At 34.7% G+C, this 15,616-nt stretch overlaps 1 pseudogene; it reads left to right on the forward strand.

Moving 5' to 3' along the window:
• Window positions 1-381: 381 nt before the first annotated feature.
• On the forward strand, window positions 382-7,701 carry LOC148205918 (uncharacterized; annotated as a pseudogene).
• Window positions 7,702-15,616: the final 7,915 nt, after the last annotated feature.

Below are 15,616 nucleotides of genomic sequence, written 5' to 3' on the forward strand. Positions count from 1 at the left end.
AAAAATAATATAATCTAATAGATTGATTTTTGTTAAGGTCATTGCGCTAATCTTCTTCTTTGAATGCCGTAAGCAAAAGATATTGTTTTAAAAACAAATAAGAACAAATAAGCAAGCAAAAAACACGAGAATTTTTATACTAGTTTACTCTTGTGAGCTATATCATATCACTAGTACAAATTTCCTTTTAAACTCGTACTATATACCCCATTTTAAACCTAACCGCTGCCTATCACAAGACGATGGCAGTTTCGTAATAAACCGGACCTTATAGGCCTCGGTTGTATGTGAAACCGGTGCAGAACACATATATGACCTTGGTTGCATGCAGAACCGAAGCCAAAATGGTGTCTAAAAAGCTGACAAATTTCTGAGCAGGTGATGCTACCTCGGTTTCGTACAGAACCGAGGCATAAAGCCTTCATTTTAAGCATCAGTCAGCACGGACCCGGTGTCCAAACACTCTTACGCTTTGATGCTTTCCTAACCGAAGCATATATTCTTCGCGTTGCTCTTCAAATTCCAGAGTTTACTCATTTCTTCTCGCTGCTTCTTATTTCTCTTCGCGTCGCCGCTGTTCTCCCAAGGCCTGCCTCCACCAGCGTCGCCGCTTCGCTTCTTTCGTTGTCGCTGCCGTCCATTGCTTCTTCGGTTCTTCTTCTTCGCGTTGCTGCCGTCCATTTCTTCTTCGTTGTTCTTCAGTTTATATCCGAAAAGGGTTCGACCCTTATTTCTTGTTTAGATCTGAAAAGGGGTGTTCATCCTTCTTCCCTGTTTAGATTTGCGCACAATGGGGCGAGATTGTCTTCTCACGGAGAGACCCAACTTTGGGGCAGCACCACCAGCAATCTCGCGCAAGCCAAAGACGGAGGCGCGGCAAAGGTGCGGCGAAGGCGCAAGGGCGTAGTGGTCGTTCCTTTTTTTGCGGCGGGGCGCGGGAGGGAGGCTTCCTTCCTCTTCTCTGTTCCGGTTCGTCTAGGTTCCGATTCGTCTAGGTTTTTTATTTCAATTTTTGGATTTTTGATTGGAGTTTCTGCTTGTTTCCTGTTGAATTTTTGGATTTTTGGTTTTCTACTTATGTTTCGGGAGAAGAAGGAATATCCGGGGGCGGAAGGGGACGTGGGGTGAGTGGCGGCAGAGCTGAGACCTCCAGGAACAGAGGAACAGAGGCTAGTGGAGAATCCTTCTTGTTTCACTGAAAACGTGGAATTGCATTGTTGTGTTGGTAGCTCTGAAAGTGGGAAGGTGAAATGATGCTGGTGGCAGTGGAAGATGGTGTCTGGTTATGCATAGGAACATACATCAAGAACATCCTAAAGGTTAAAAAAATTAAAAAACAAACAAGTTACTGCCTCGGTTACGTAAAAATCGAGACATAAATCCTGTTCTTTTTAACTTAGTTCACAACCGAAGCATAAAACCTACCCATTTTTACCTCGCCGGTATATGCCTCGATTGTAGAACCGGTGCCTATAAGCAAAAGTAACCGGTGCAGTATCGTCCTCTTAGTGTACTAGTGTATACAACCTGAACATAACTTTTCATTAACAAGAAATATAATATTATATTGGTTTAATTGATTTGGAGGTCCTTATTTATGTAGATTCGCGACAATTAGGTCCTCGTATTTTGAAGTAGCTCAATTGGGTCCCTATTTATGAAAAATTGAATCAATAAAGCCCCTACCATTAAATTATGTGGACGACGTTAAATGTGTTACCTGGTGGCATGGTGAGGTGACATTTCATAACCACGTGGCACATAAAGACGTCATTTCGTGAATTTCTATGATTTTTAATTTAAAAAAAGTTTAAAATATGGTAAATATAATAAAAACACATAACGTTAATGTTATTTATGGAAATCAAATTAAAAGGTATCAGGGTCAGATATTGGGTGTGTGCGAAATTGGGTAAAATAGGGTTCGTGGGTTAAGAACAACTCCGATGAACCACTCATTTGCACTGAACACGATCCAAGCAGAGGATGGTTCATTGGATGACCAGGTTGGAAAGCTTAAGGCCAGAAGCTATGGCGCGTCGCGACCGAAAAGGACCCCTCGGCCAATAGCGACGGTGATGGTTGTTGATGGTGGTAAGTGACGACGATTGCTTCGTGGATGATGGCTACTTCCCAGAAGATGAATGGTGATGGTGGAAGATGGCTGATAACGGTTTAAAAATTGTTATTTTTATACTTAATTTTGACCTTAAAAACAACCTTTATGATTTAGAAACTAGCTTGAAATCATGCTTTTGCTTATGTTTTTGAAATAAGAGAGTTGAATGGGTTTTATGCTTGATTTTCCTTGTTTTGACAGGAATTAAGATGAATTGCATGAAAGAAGTTGAAGTAGCAAGGAGTTGGACTCAGGAAAGGAAGGAAAAGTGCATAAAAGAAGAACCGTTGCCACCGCTGAGCGCCATTTGCACCGCTGAGCGCCAATCTGGCTGATGAGTACACTGTCTCACGCTTAAGTGCTACCACTGAGGGCCAATTCAAGTATCGCACCTACTGAGCGGCATTTTTACCGCTGAGTGCCATACTATGCTATTGAATACACTGTTTCACACCTGAGTGTCAACGCTGAGGGTCAATCTAAGTGCCGCACTTAGTGCTCAGTGCCAAAACTGCCGCTGAGCGTTGTTTAATTGGGCTTGGGCCATTTTTCTATATTTTTAATAAACCATATAAGGGTTTAGTCGACCTAGGGTTGATATCTTTGGACAGAAAGAGGCGAAATCACACTGCTTTCACCCCTTGGAGGCGGATTTTGGATGCGGAAGCTCCTTTCTTCAAATTCTAGGGTTCTATCTTTCATTCTTTTCATTATCTTCATCTAGTTTCACCATGTCTATGGTGAACTAAACTTCCATTGTTATTGGGGAAACGATGTAATCCTTTGAAACTCTCATGTATTGAATTGATTCTTGATTATATATGTTTTACTTCATTAATTGTTAGGGTTTTTCCTCTATACTTTATGATTTCCTTGTTTAACTCATTCATAGCATTATAATTGATTTTGTCGATATGGACACATACGGGGAAATCTAGAACTGGGGAAATTCTCTCGGAAGCAATATTACCTTGACATAGGAATAGGAGGATCAATTGCCTTTAAGCTTCTGTGCACATATAATGCATGATTAATTGTTAGGGAGAGAAGACATTGTGAACTAGTGATTATGGTTAGGCTTTCTTCATCGAGACATCGGGTTTAAGGTAAATTAGAAAGTGACATTAACATTAATGAAGAAAGATGAATTCATGAATACATGAGAGTGAATAGGATAATTCGGAACCCCAAGAACTTCATCATTCCATATTTTACATCAATCACTTTTGCATCTTTCAATCCAATTGATCAAAACTTGCATTCATGTTTATTTTTCGCAATTCAACCATAATGATTTTGTTTACAAGTCTCATTTAATCAAGAAATCACATAACTGTCTAGGCCGTGAGTTCTTTGGGAAACGATACTTGGTCTTACCATTTATTATTGCTTGATACGATTCGGTACACTTGTCGAAGTGTTAACAATGGCGATTTGGGATTGCCCGTGATTAGGGTTCATGTTCTGCCATGGTTGCAATGAATTGGGGCTGGTTTGATTTTTCTGTTTTGCAGGTTTTTGTGGAGGTGCTACGCGGTGGCTACCAAGGCTTTGATGGTTGGGTCAGGACTTGCATAAAAAGAAATTAGGGAATTGGAAGGATGAATTTAGAGGTTGAATCTAATGGATTTGAAGGTTTTGATAGATAATAAGAAAGGGTTATGCCTTATAAACAGAAAAAAAAAAGAAGAAGAAGAAATATGTTTTATGATAAAGTTTCTATACTGCACCGACCCAACCAACAAGAGAAAATAAAGAAAGGGAAAGATAAAACGCAATGGTTGTATGGTGTCTCCATTGTATGTTGTTTCTCAACCCACTTATAAACCTCATTCCCTCCTTTTTAGCTCTCTGTTTATTCCTTTTCCAAATTTTCCTTAGAACCCTAACCAAAACTGCACCATCCCCTTCTTCCACGCTACCCTTCCGATTTGTCTCTCTGTTTTCTTTTCCATCGTTTTTTCCACTCTAATTTTCAAGAGTAATTGCTTTATTCACGCTCTTTTTTTAAATTAAAAATCATTTAAGTACGTCTTTATGTGGCACATAGTTATAAAAAGTCATCTCACCATGTCACCAAACAACACATTTAACGCCATCCATAGAATTTAACGGTAGAGACTTTATTGATTCAATTTTTCATAAATAGGGACCCAATTGAGCTACTTCAAAATACGAGGACCTAATTGACGCGAATATGCAAAAATAGGGACCTCCAAATCAATTAAACCTATTATAATTAAACACAATCTTGTAATATCAAACACACTTCTTGAAAACCTATAAGAAGCAACCTACTCCAGCAACACTTTGTTGCAACCTGGACTCTTTCCAAACCCACAAAAACACACACAAAACTAGACAAGAATGATCTAACCTAAAAAGTTTTTCCTTGCTTTCTCAAGATACTCGATCCTATCAGAAGAAAACATAATGCAAGACAAAACACAACCTCAAAACTTCACAAACATCTCTTGATGGCAACCTCCTTAACTAGGTTGGGCCAAAGCTAGGAGATGTGCATGGATGGGTGTTTCCTTGAGGTATGATGCAAAAATATGGTGGTAAATGGTCTAACGATAATGAGCTAAGGTGTGGATGGTGTATAAACTCAAGTCCTTTAGAAGATATGGTGGTGGTGGTGTAGTGTTTGGTTACTCCAAGAGAGGTGAGGCAAACTTAAAGAGGAAGGTGACTAGAGGGGCCTTTAAGGTTGATCTACTCTTGATTTAGGAAGCGTATGACCATAATTTGACAAGATAACTGTTAACTCATTGGTAAGTGTACCAAATTGTTCAAGTAATATAAAATGGTAAGACCAAGTATCGTTTTCCAAGAGACTCGTGTAACACTACTTAATTGCACTATTAACAACTTATTTAGACTCAAGAACAACATATCAATTGACAAACAATTGCAAAGAGATAAATTCACAAATAATTACAAGGTTGGACTTTGGTATTGAAGGCACTTAGAAATGGAAAAGATTAGAAATGGTATGAAATGACAATGTTAAGATTAGTTTTCACCAATTCACTGTTGTGTATACCCAATTTCATCTCCTCTTCATCAATTTACTAACGTCAATCCACAAAAACACTCTAGCCCTAATTCCTTAGGTGAAAGAGCCTAGATTTTCTTATTAAACTCTAATCTCTTGGAAAACCTAACAAGCAAAATCTGCATTAATGAGCTAGGATCTTAAGACAACATGTTAATCGTCTTCCATTCCTAGAATCAATGACCACAAGGACTCTTGTTTCAATTCCAGGTTCCATCTTACGTCTCCATAACCCATGAAACCCCAAAAGCAAATCATGAACGTATCCATTACATGAAAGCTTTAAGATTAGAAACAAGAATACTAACAATTGATAGCAAATGACATGTATATATATATATATATATATATATATATATATATATATATATATATTCAAATCATCCAACAATTACACAAGAAATCAAAGGCAACTAACCCCAATAAGATGGGTATGGTTCTCCATTTCCATGAAGAACCTTTAAGCTTACAAAATGGCCATGGAAGAAGAAGAAGAACCCAAAGAGGAAGAAGAGAGTTTTCCCACAAACCCTAGCATCCCTTGAAGCTCTTCTTTGAGTGAAATTGCGCCTCCAAACCACCAAATACCCAAATCCATTCGCTTTTAGGGTTAAATAAGCTAAATTGCCACATTAGCGAAAGTGGCGCTCAACGTCCCTAGAGGGGTGCCCGGGCGTGACATTTGCAGAATTGGATGGCACTTAGTGCCCTGGATGGAGCGCTCAAGCGATATTGGGAAGCAGATGGCGCTCAACTCCCCTCGGGGGGCGTTTGGGCGCAAAATTCTGGCAATTTCTGGATTTTCACTGCTCAGCAGTAGCCCAACGGCAGCTCAGCTGTAGCCCACAGCATCTCAGCGACAACATTCCAGAATTCTCTCTTTTTGCTGTTTTGTTGCTTCTGTGGATGGTTCAATTCACTACATTGGTGGAGGTTCTTCCAAGCGCAATATTAGCTATAAAATAAGGGGATTGGCAATGGATTTATATCAATGTAGCCCAAACTATATAAATAACATTAAAACAAGAAAAAATAGAGGATTTAAGCAAGTAATAAGCTAAAGGGGAGCTGATTTTGTCTCTAAAATGAACCTCAGATAATGGTAAGAATTACTGTTATCAATAACATCATATTATTCCAAGATGAAATACAAGGATGGAGACACCTCTACTTTTGGCTTGGTATCACGGAACCTTTGTAGTTTCATTCAATTTTGTTTCTCATTTTCAACTTAAAGTGACTTGGGAAAATGCTTTTGATGCAATTCCAAGAGCACCATTGGACATTGTAATAGTCTAGTCTACACATCTTAGTGTGAAAGTGTGTCAAGTGGCTCTAAGTGTCACTTGCACTTTCACTTAGGGTCGTGTCTCATTCATTTCCATTTGCTTTACTTTACATTGCTTGTTGACTTTTATGTTTTAAGTCTTCGTGGTACTTAGGAGCGCATTTCATATAGATAAACCTTCTTTTGGTTTCTAGGCCCATCTCATCTTTGCATTCAAAAAGTTTTTGAAAGATTTCTACCTAGACACTAAGGTAAGAAACAACCAAAGAAACTCTGGCTAAGAAAGGGCAAGGTTCTTAAGCCTGTCCATTATGACTCACCTCTCCTTCTTGGGAGCTATTTGGTTCATTTTACCTCTAGAATCTCTTTAGAAATCCTTCACCAAAATCTAAAGAGTTTGATGTCTTGTTATGATTCCTATAGTTCTTCTTCTTCATATAGGTCCTCTCGGTCTTCCAATTTTGATAAGCCACTTAGTTACAAAGATATTAAAAAAGAACATGACAAAGCTAGAAGGAAGACTTGTTCATTTCATGAATTTGAGAGGATTGAGGATGATTTATATCATCAAGCTAGGGCAAATATTCCATACTTTGGTGCGGATATTGGTGCATTAACATACCTAGCTTGGGAAGGGAAATTAATGACATGCATTCATTTATTGCCAGGAAAAGTAAACCTGAATCCTATTTCCATTCTAGCAATAGTGAATCTTATGTCCTTAGTCTCTACACATCTAGATTTGAAATGCATGCAAGAGAGTAGTGGGATGAAAGAAAATATCATGTTAGGATAGGTAGAAAGTCCCCCATTCGTGATTGGTATGAATTAAAATCTTGAATGAGAAAAGAGTTTGTGCCTTCACATATTAAGAGAAACCTACAACTACTGAGAGATTACATTGAAGAAGGAAAAACATTTCTTGAAAGCTTAAATGACAATGGTTTCCTTATTAGAGAACTAGAATTTAAGATTAACCTTAAGGAGATGCAAGCTAAGCAAATATAACTAAAACTAAAAAGAGATGTTGAGAGACAAAAGGAGGAACAAAGACGAGAAGAAGAGAGACGAAAAAGAGAGAGAGAAGAAGAAGAGAGAAAGGAAGAAGAGAGACAAGAAAGAGAGAGAAAGGAAAAAGAGAGACAAGAAAGAGAGAGAGAAGGAAAGAGGAAAAGAAAAGAGAAGAAGAAAAGATGAAAGAAGCGGAAAGTAAAGAGAAGGAGCTCTTGCTAATGATGGCAACTCCTACTCTTACCATTACCATGGAACCTAAAAAGGAAGGGTTTTCATTCTTTACTTCTTTTTCAATTATTGTGCACTCTTCCATTATTAATTTTTCTTTTAAATCAATTGCCATTCCATATTCTGTGCAATCATTTTCAAAATATGGCAATTCAAAACTTGAGTTAATGTTACCCTTGTGTAAACCAGTAACTCAAGATAAAAATAAAAAAACTTGGGAATATGGAATTCTCCATTTTTCTAAGACTACTTTTCAGAAAATCTTTTTCAAAAATACAAGACTTTTCTTCTGTCTTCTTATCTTTGTTTACATCTTCTTCATCATACTCATTTTTGCTATCTTTTGTAGATATATTTTTTATCCAGGAGGAAAACAAAAACCAAAGTTGTGCTTCTTTCTTTCTTCCCGATTTGAGGGCAAATCGTTTTTAAAGAGGGAGGGAATGATGAAAATCCCTTTAGGGACTTCCCATCCAAAGAAGTATCAACTTAACACTAAGACTAAGAAAGGGAAGTTGAATAAGGACTTGATCTTTTCTTTCTAAGTCTTAGCATGTTCTCTTTAACTAATTCCACTTACATTGTTTTGTAGGACGATAAAGGTTGGAAAGTTCTTAGGAGAGTTGCCAATCAAGGAGGCAAAGAAGAATGTATGGTGTAGCCAGCCGTGTAGCTTCTTTGAAGCACGATTTCAACATTTTCCATGTGAAATATGCAGCCAATAAGATCGCCCACGTGAAACATGCAACCAGCCACATTTTTAATGTTTCCCACGTGAAACATGCAAGCCAGCCATGTGGCTTCTTCTGCACACCTCCATTGGAGCTTCATACACGTTGAAAATGTTGCAAGTAGATTGATAGCCGAGCTTCTCTTCTCCTATAAAAGAGAGCTTCATCCTTTGTAAAAACCAACTTGAGTGATGTAAATAAATGCTGCTGCAATGAATCCAACCATTCTTACTCTCGAGTTCAATCTTGTGCTAGTTTAGCAACTCTATCCTCTAGCTCCCTTCCCCGTTGGAAGGTCGTCTGAGTTAGAAACTCATTTCACACACATCCAAACCCTACAACACATTTTCACAAACACCATGCAAGCAACGTCAACTTCATCCGTGATCTCCATTCCGCTGCCACTTCTGGTCCGAGAAGCTACTCCAATATTGAACGTGGAGGTTGCTTCCATCAGGTTGCTTCGTCATCCAGCTGATTCAAAGCAATGGAAAAATATTGATCAACAATTCCCTCAATTTGGTCAAGAATGTAGAAATCTTAGGCTTGGTTTAGCCACTAATGGAATGAACCTATTTGGTAATCTAAGTACCAATCACAGTTGTTGGCCAGTTATATTGATAATTTATAACTTATCTCCTGCATTGTGCATGAAGAGGAAGTACATGATGTTGTCTATGATGATATCTGGTCCAAAGTAGCCTGGAAATGACAGATGTTTATCTAAGCCCACTAGTTGAAGACTTGAAGTTGTTGTGGGTTGATGGGGTTGAAATATTTGATGCATTCGCTTCTAAAAATTTTGTGATACGTGCAATGTTATTTTGCACCATTAATGACTTTCCAGCTTATGATAATTTGTCAAGATATAGTGTCAAGGGTCATAAAGCATGTCCTATATGTGAAGAAAACATTGCAGCTCATTAATTGAAACACGGAAGAAAGACGGTGCATCTGCGTCATTGGAGATTTCTAAAATGTAATCATCCATATCGAAGGTTAAAAAGAAGCATTCAATGGATATCAAAAGAGGGACAAAGCACTAAATCCACTTACTGGCCTTCACACATATATTGATTTCATTAGTTGGAAACTTAAGTTTTCACACATATATTTGTAAAATCTGTGATGTATAAAACCTTAAAATCTTTTCATAATTTTCTCTTAGGTTTTTATTTTTGTAAAATATTTCACTTTCAAGGTTTCTTTCTCAGAGGTTCCCTTTAGTCCGTGCATATGGCGCTATCCGTTTTCTATCAGGTAGTATGTGAAAGGGTTGTGATCAAGCTAGAGAAATGATAAGAAAATCTCCCAGGATTCAACATTTGTTTGCTCAATTATCTGGAAGGTTAAGAAGAGAAGAAAATGAAATAAACATAATATATTCCTTTGGTTTATTTGGCAAGCTTTATATGAATAATTCAATGGACTTAACATTCTCATAATTAGCTCCTTACAAATGTAATGCAATTGTCTCTTATTTTTATAAATTGAAACCTTGGATTCTCATTTTTTTTTTTATAAATTTGGGTTAATATTGAAAGTGTTATTTGACAAGTTTTCTAAGTTGGCTGTGTAGTTTCTATTATATCACATTTTAACATTTTTCAAACATCAATAATTCTTAAATTTGTCTTATAATTGTTTTAATATATTATTAGCTAATTATTATTTTATATTGTAGGTATATGAAAAATAAAGTTTATCAACTGATGAAATAAAGAAGAAGTACCAAATGATGAAGACAATGAAGAAGTGATGATTATTATTCATAACATGTTTATTTTAATTTTTAGGAAACATTAATTGTATTTCTAATATTTACAGTTTATATAATAATATTTTGGTTTATATTTAATGTTTACATTTAATTTTGGTTTCATAATATTTAATTTTGGTTTCATATTATTTAATTTTGGTTTATTTATGAACATCTTAGTCATATTTTTAGTATTTTAATTTAGAATTGAATATCTTTCTTTTTTAATATATGATATTAATATGTTAAATAATGTAGTTTATTTTGTATATAATATTATTCAGTTTTAGTTAATATTATTTAATTGTCTATATGATTAATAAAACTAGTTTTATTATGACTCCATTTTATTACAATCAAAAGTTAAAAAAGGAAAAAATCTGTACACATTTCTAGCGGTTTTGGCAAAATCCCCGCTAATACCGATAGTTTTGAAAAACTCCCGCTAATACCGACGATTTTGGAAAAACCCCCGCAATACCGACAGTTTTGACAAAACCCCCACTAATAGTGATGCAGCTTCTTCCAGTGGTTTTCCACCGCTTTTCCAGGAGTTTTCCTAACCCTGGATAATATACTTTCCGGGGGTTAAAACCGTCGGAAACGAAAAAAATAACCTCTAAAATTGCATATTGTAGTGTCAATAAAAAAATAGATCCTTTCAAACAAAATTACTTAAGTAATTTAAGTAAAATACTAATATTATTTATAAATGTAGTTTAACGATCTTTTATACATTGTGAAAGTTATAAAAAATTTCGTGTTGAAAGAAAAAAAATTTGGCTTAATATAAGTTTTTATCATAAAAGTAATCAAATTAAGTATAAAAGTAGACACAATCAAAATTTGGCTTAATATAAATTAGAATCAAATTAAATCAATGTTTTATAATTTAGTTCGGATGGTATTTTGTTGTAATTTAAAATTGTTAAATGTTTAAAAATCGAAAAAACAATCAAATGAGGAGATATATTGTATTTTTTTATAATTATTGATATTTTTATAGTTTTAACTCTACGTTATATCTATAAATAAATTATACAAATTATGATAAAAAAATCTAAAATTCTAAAATAACATAAACACTTTAGCGATGTTCTGAATTTTTAATTCAAAATTCAAATTAAACTGATTATAGAGGTTTCATTACCATCTCTTATTTATTTATTTTTGTTTTATTTTAACTTTTTATTTTTTTACCACTTTATTAGAATGCTGACAATGTTTACCATCTTATCATTCTGTAAATATAATCAAATCATGTCTGAACGATTTATTTGGTGCTGTACGTCAATGACAAACTGAGAGTAGATGTGAATCCAATAATTCAAAATTTGGACCAAGCATGATGAGCAAGGCTCATGCAGCTTTATGTAACCTATATTAATTACTCTGTCGGCATAAAATTTTAGCCCTTTGCTTTTCACATCCTCCCTCTTAAGCATATTTGGGCCAGAAAACTTAGGATTCAATTTCTATCATTCAGTATCATTCAGTATGATTTAAATTTAATATTTTGAATGTATATTTAATTACTTGATTTATTAAATTAATTAAATATAAATTATTTCAGTAAATATAGTTTATAACCGTGAAATTTAAATTTATTTATATATATTTCTAATATTTATATGGTTTATGTGACATCTCAAAATATAGCAGAATACTATATCATAGATTAATCACATATAATAATAATATAGATCACTTCATCATGAGTTAGTAAAGTAATTAACATTACAATTATCCAAAATAACCATAAAACTAAAAACTTTACAAAGTAACAAAAGTCTGATACAACAATATAGACATAAACCGAACGGTGATACAACAGCCTGTATAAACCGATCGGTTTACAAAAGATAGGCTAAACCTATTGACTGAACGGTCCAATCTAAAACTATACACAACAGAGGACCGAGCGGTCCTAACTTAAGCAATAGGATCCTTACCTTCCAACACTTGCTCCACCGAACACTCATTGCCTTCTGCTCACATCCACAAGATGATCATTGCAAAAGAAAAGATAACCGGACGGACAAAACCAGACAAAACAAGAAAGTAGGGTAAGCTAATGTAATTTAATTATAGACACATAAATACAATTCATGCAAGTTCAATACGTATGAAACCGAACGGTACATCATACAAACACTGAATACAATTAATCACAGACAGATCGAACACCACCATTCATATATGTATATAAACCGAACACTATAACTTGACCATCCAGATTGTATGAATATGTAGCTACAGTCGTCCTTGCACTTGTGGTAGTGTAATAGCTGACACCAATCAAGCTACTACCTAAGGTTAATCCCATAATACCTACCTCGGCACCCTGAGGTGGTAGGACCTCCTGTTATTCTCACAAATGTTATACCTCTCTCTATGTGGGAATGATACTCATAGAATTTCAGGATGAACGCCAGCTTAGCATATCCATATTCATACTTTACAAATCAATAACCATACACGAGACATTCCACCTTGGAATTCTCTTCCACAGTATTCAAAAGTTCAACATTCTCATATTTACCATAATCTATCATTCATCATTTATATTTCCATTCACAGAATAAAGAGAACATGTGAACGTTGGAGACCAAACTCCCTCACAATTACCCAACCGAGAGAACTGAACGGTTCATAAGAGACAAAACAGAAGAAACTGACCGAACGCTATTATTGACCGACCACCATAGAAACCAACCACTAGGCACTTAGCTCCACCCAAAGAGTTTAAACCACACACTCGTAACTTACTCTGAAACTCTTAAAAACTTATACCGAAAATTATACTAGACTGAGTACTTAGAGATTATTGGATACTCTATCCAGACCGAACACTAGTTTAATATTAGAACACTGCGATTAGATCGAACGGTCATAAATAGATAATACTACTAATAGACCGAACCTAATTAATGATTGAGTACGTAACACAGCCGAACGGTCAACAAATCAAAGCTTTGAATAACACATCTTAAACCAAACAAGATATCTTTCTTAATTTCCAAACCTCCAAACTTAATTTCTAAGTTATTTTAAACCTATGCCACTGAACCTTTTATACACTGCTCACCAATCACATTTTCACATACTCTCTTTCTCAAACCAGAAAATGACCGAACGTTCTACAACAGGAAACTCCAACCCAGTTCACATGTCTTGGCCAAACACAAAATTTGAATACAATTCAATCAAACATACCATCATTCATGCATGCAAACGTTCACACATCAATTTCAAACACAGAAAAAATATAATTAAATCACTAGCTTCCCTTACCTTGAATAAACTAGGAACTTCCTAAGCCTCCACCACTTTGACTAACTAGCAATCACTTCTAAAGTAACTCACTACAATTTCATTCGGTGAAAAGGAACCAACTAGAGGATTAAAACAGAAACAGGTTCAGAGAGAGATAGATGAAGAACACATGCAAGCTAAACAGTTCTTGCATGTATCAAAAATTACAAAAACTCTATCGAACGAGAGAAATTACTTACCCACTTCACACAGCAGCTAGATTGATGGAAAAAAACTCTTGCCACCAAGGAAGAATTCAAACACAGCCTAGATGATGATCAGCAGAAGAAGAAAGTGAGGATTTATAGAGAGAAGAAGGAGATTGTAGAGAGAAGGAGGAGAAACTCAGTATTTTGGAGAAAAGAGGTGCATGCAAAATTGGCTCAACGTTTGAAAATTTTGCTTATATACTACCGTTAAAAACCGATCGGCCAACCAACTACACACACATGTCTTCCACTTTTTGAATTTTCTAAACCCTTATACCTACACCTGGCTTCCACTACAAGCTGAATTTAATGGTCCTGACAGTTTATTTTTATTTCTAAATTTTATATGATTTATTTTCTAAATTTTAAAAAAAATATATAATCTTTTTTTATTATTTTAAATTCTTTTATGTGTCAAATTTATTTTAAGACATTTAGGCCTCCTTGTTCACTTGAATGGATTTGGGAGAGACTAATTGAGGGGATTTGCAGATAAATTTTTTTGTTGTTTATTTGAGTGAATTTAGAGGTAAGTGGAAATGAATTTGGAAGTAAAGTTTGTGAGAATTAGTGTACGATTTGATTGACGTGACAAATTAAAAAAATTTACTTCCAAATCCACTCTCATTTACCTCTAAATTCACTCAAATAAACAACAAAAAAATGTATCTTTACATCCTCTCAAATCCCCTCAATTACTCTCCTCAAATCCATTCAAGTGAACAACGCCTTAAGTTGATAATAAACTTTTACATTTAGAAACTAAAATATATTAAAATTTAAAATAAAATAAATTATAATTTCTTTTTAAATTTAAGAACTCCGTTCTTATTATAAATTTATATTAAATAATTTTTTTTAAAATTATTTATTTTAATTTTAAATAAATAAAATAAATGTATCAAATCTTTAATAAAAAAGTGTACATATTTTAATAATTATTTTCATAATAAACTATATTTTATATAATTAACATTAAATTTTAACAAAATAAAAATCATATAAATTTAGAATAACTTACGAATTTTTAAATATAAAAATATTACTGAGTGATATACTTTATAAGTTATGATCAAATTTGAATGTTATTATTTATTTTATTTTATTTTTTTTAATGTTATCTGCTCTTTAATACTAAATTTGTTTCGCTTAGGCTAAGATAAAATTTGTTTGGTTGTGTCTACACGCATTTATTAACCCCCTGTTCTTTTGAGTGGATTTGAGGGAGTGGATTTGAGGGGATTTGAGAGGATTTGAAGATAAATTTTTTTGTCGTTTATTTGAGTCAATTTGGAGGTAAATGAGAGTGAATTTGGAAATAAAATTTGTGAGAATTAGTATAGAATTGTATCGACGTGACAAATTAAAAGAATTTATTTCCAAATTCACTCTCATTTACCTCCAAATCCACTCAAATAAACTATAAAAAAAATTATCTTCAAATCCTCTCAAATCCCCTCAAATCCACTCCCTCAAATCCACTCAAAAGAACAGGGCTAGTGTCGAACATAAACTACGTGTAAAAGGATGAGATTCTTTAGATTAGGTAAAAGAAACTGAATATATTAACCTTCATGCAAACATGGCTCTAGTTGCATCTGAGATTCTTTCCAGGGTACATTTTTGGCTCTGAGAAAAATTGATGTCACCGTGGACCAATTAGTATTTTGTGAAGAGTGTTAGTATTTAGTGAAGAAAGCAATATGATGTCCACCACAAGTGAAGAGAGATAAGCAAGACCTTCCTTAATTAACATAGCAGCTATCCAGAAGAAGTTGAGGTGAAGATGCAACAAAGATTCGATGAGTTTAAGAAAAGAAATGACACTAGTAGGATATTGCACCGGTTACTTTTGCTTATAGGCACCGGTTCTACAACCGAAGCATATACCG

This window comes from Vigna umbellata, chromosome 1 (genome assembly GCF_029865625.1).
Source record: "Vigna umbellata cultivar VRB3 chromosome 1, Vumbellata_1.0, whole genome shotgun sequence".
Lineage (NCBI taxonomy): Eukaryota > Viridiplantae > Streptophyta > Magnoliopsida > Fabales > Fabaceae > Vigna > Vigna umbellata.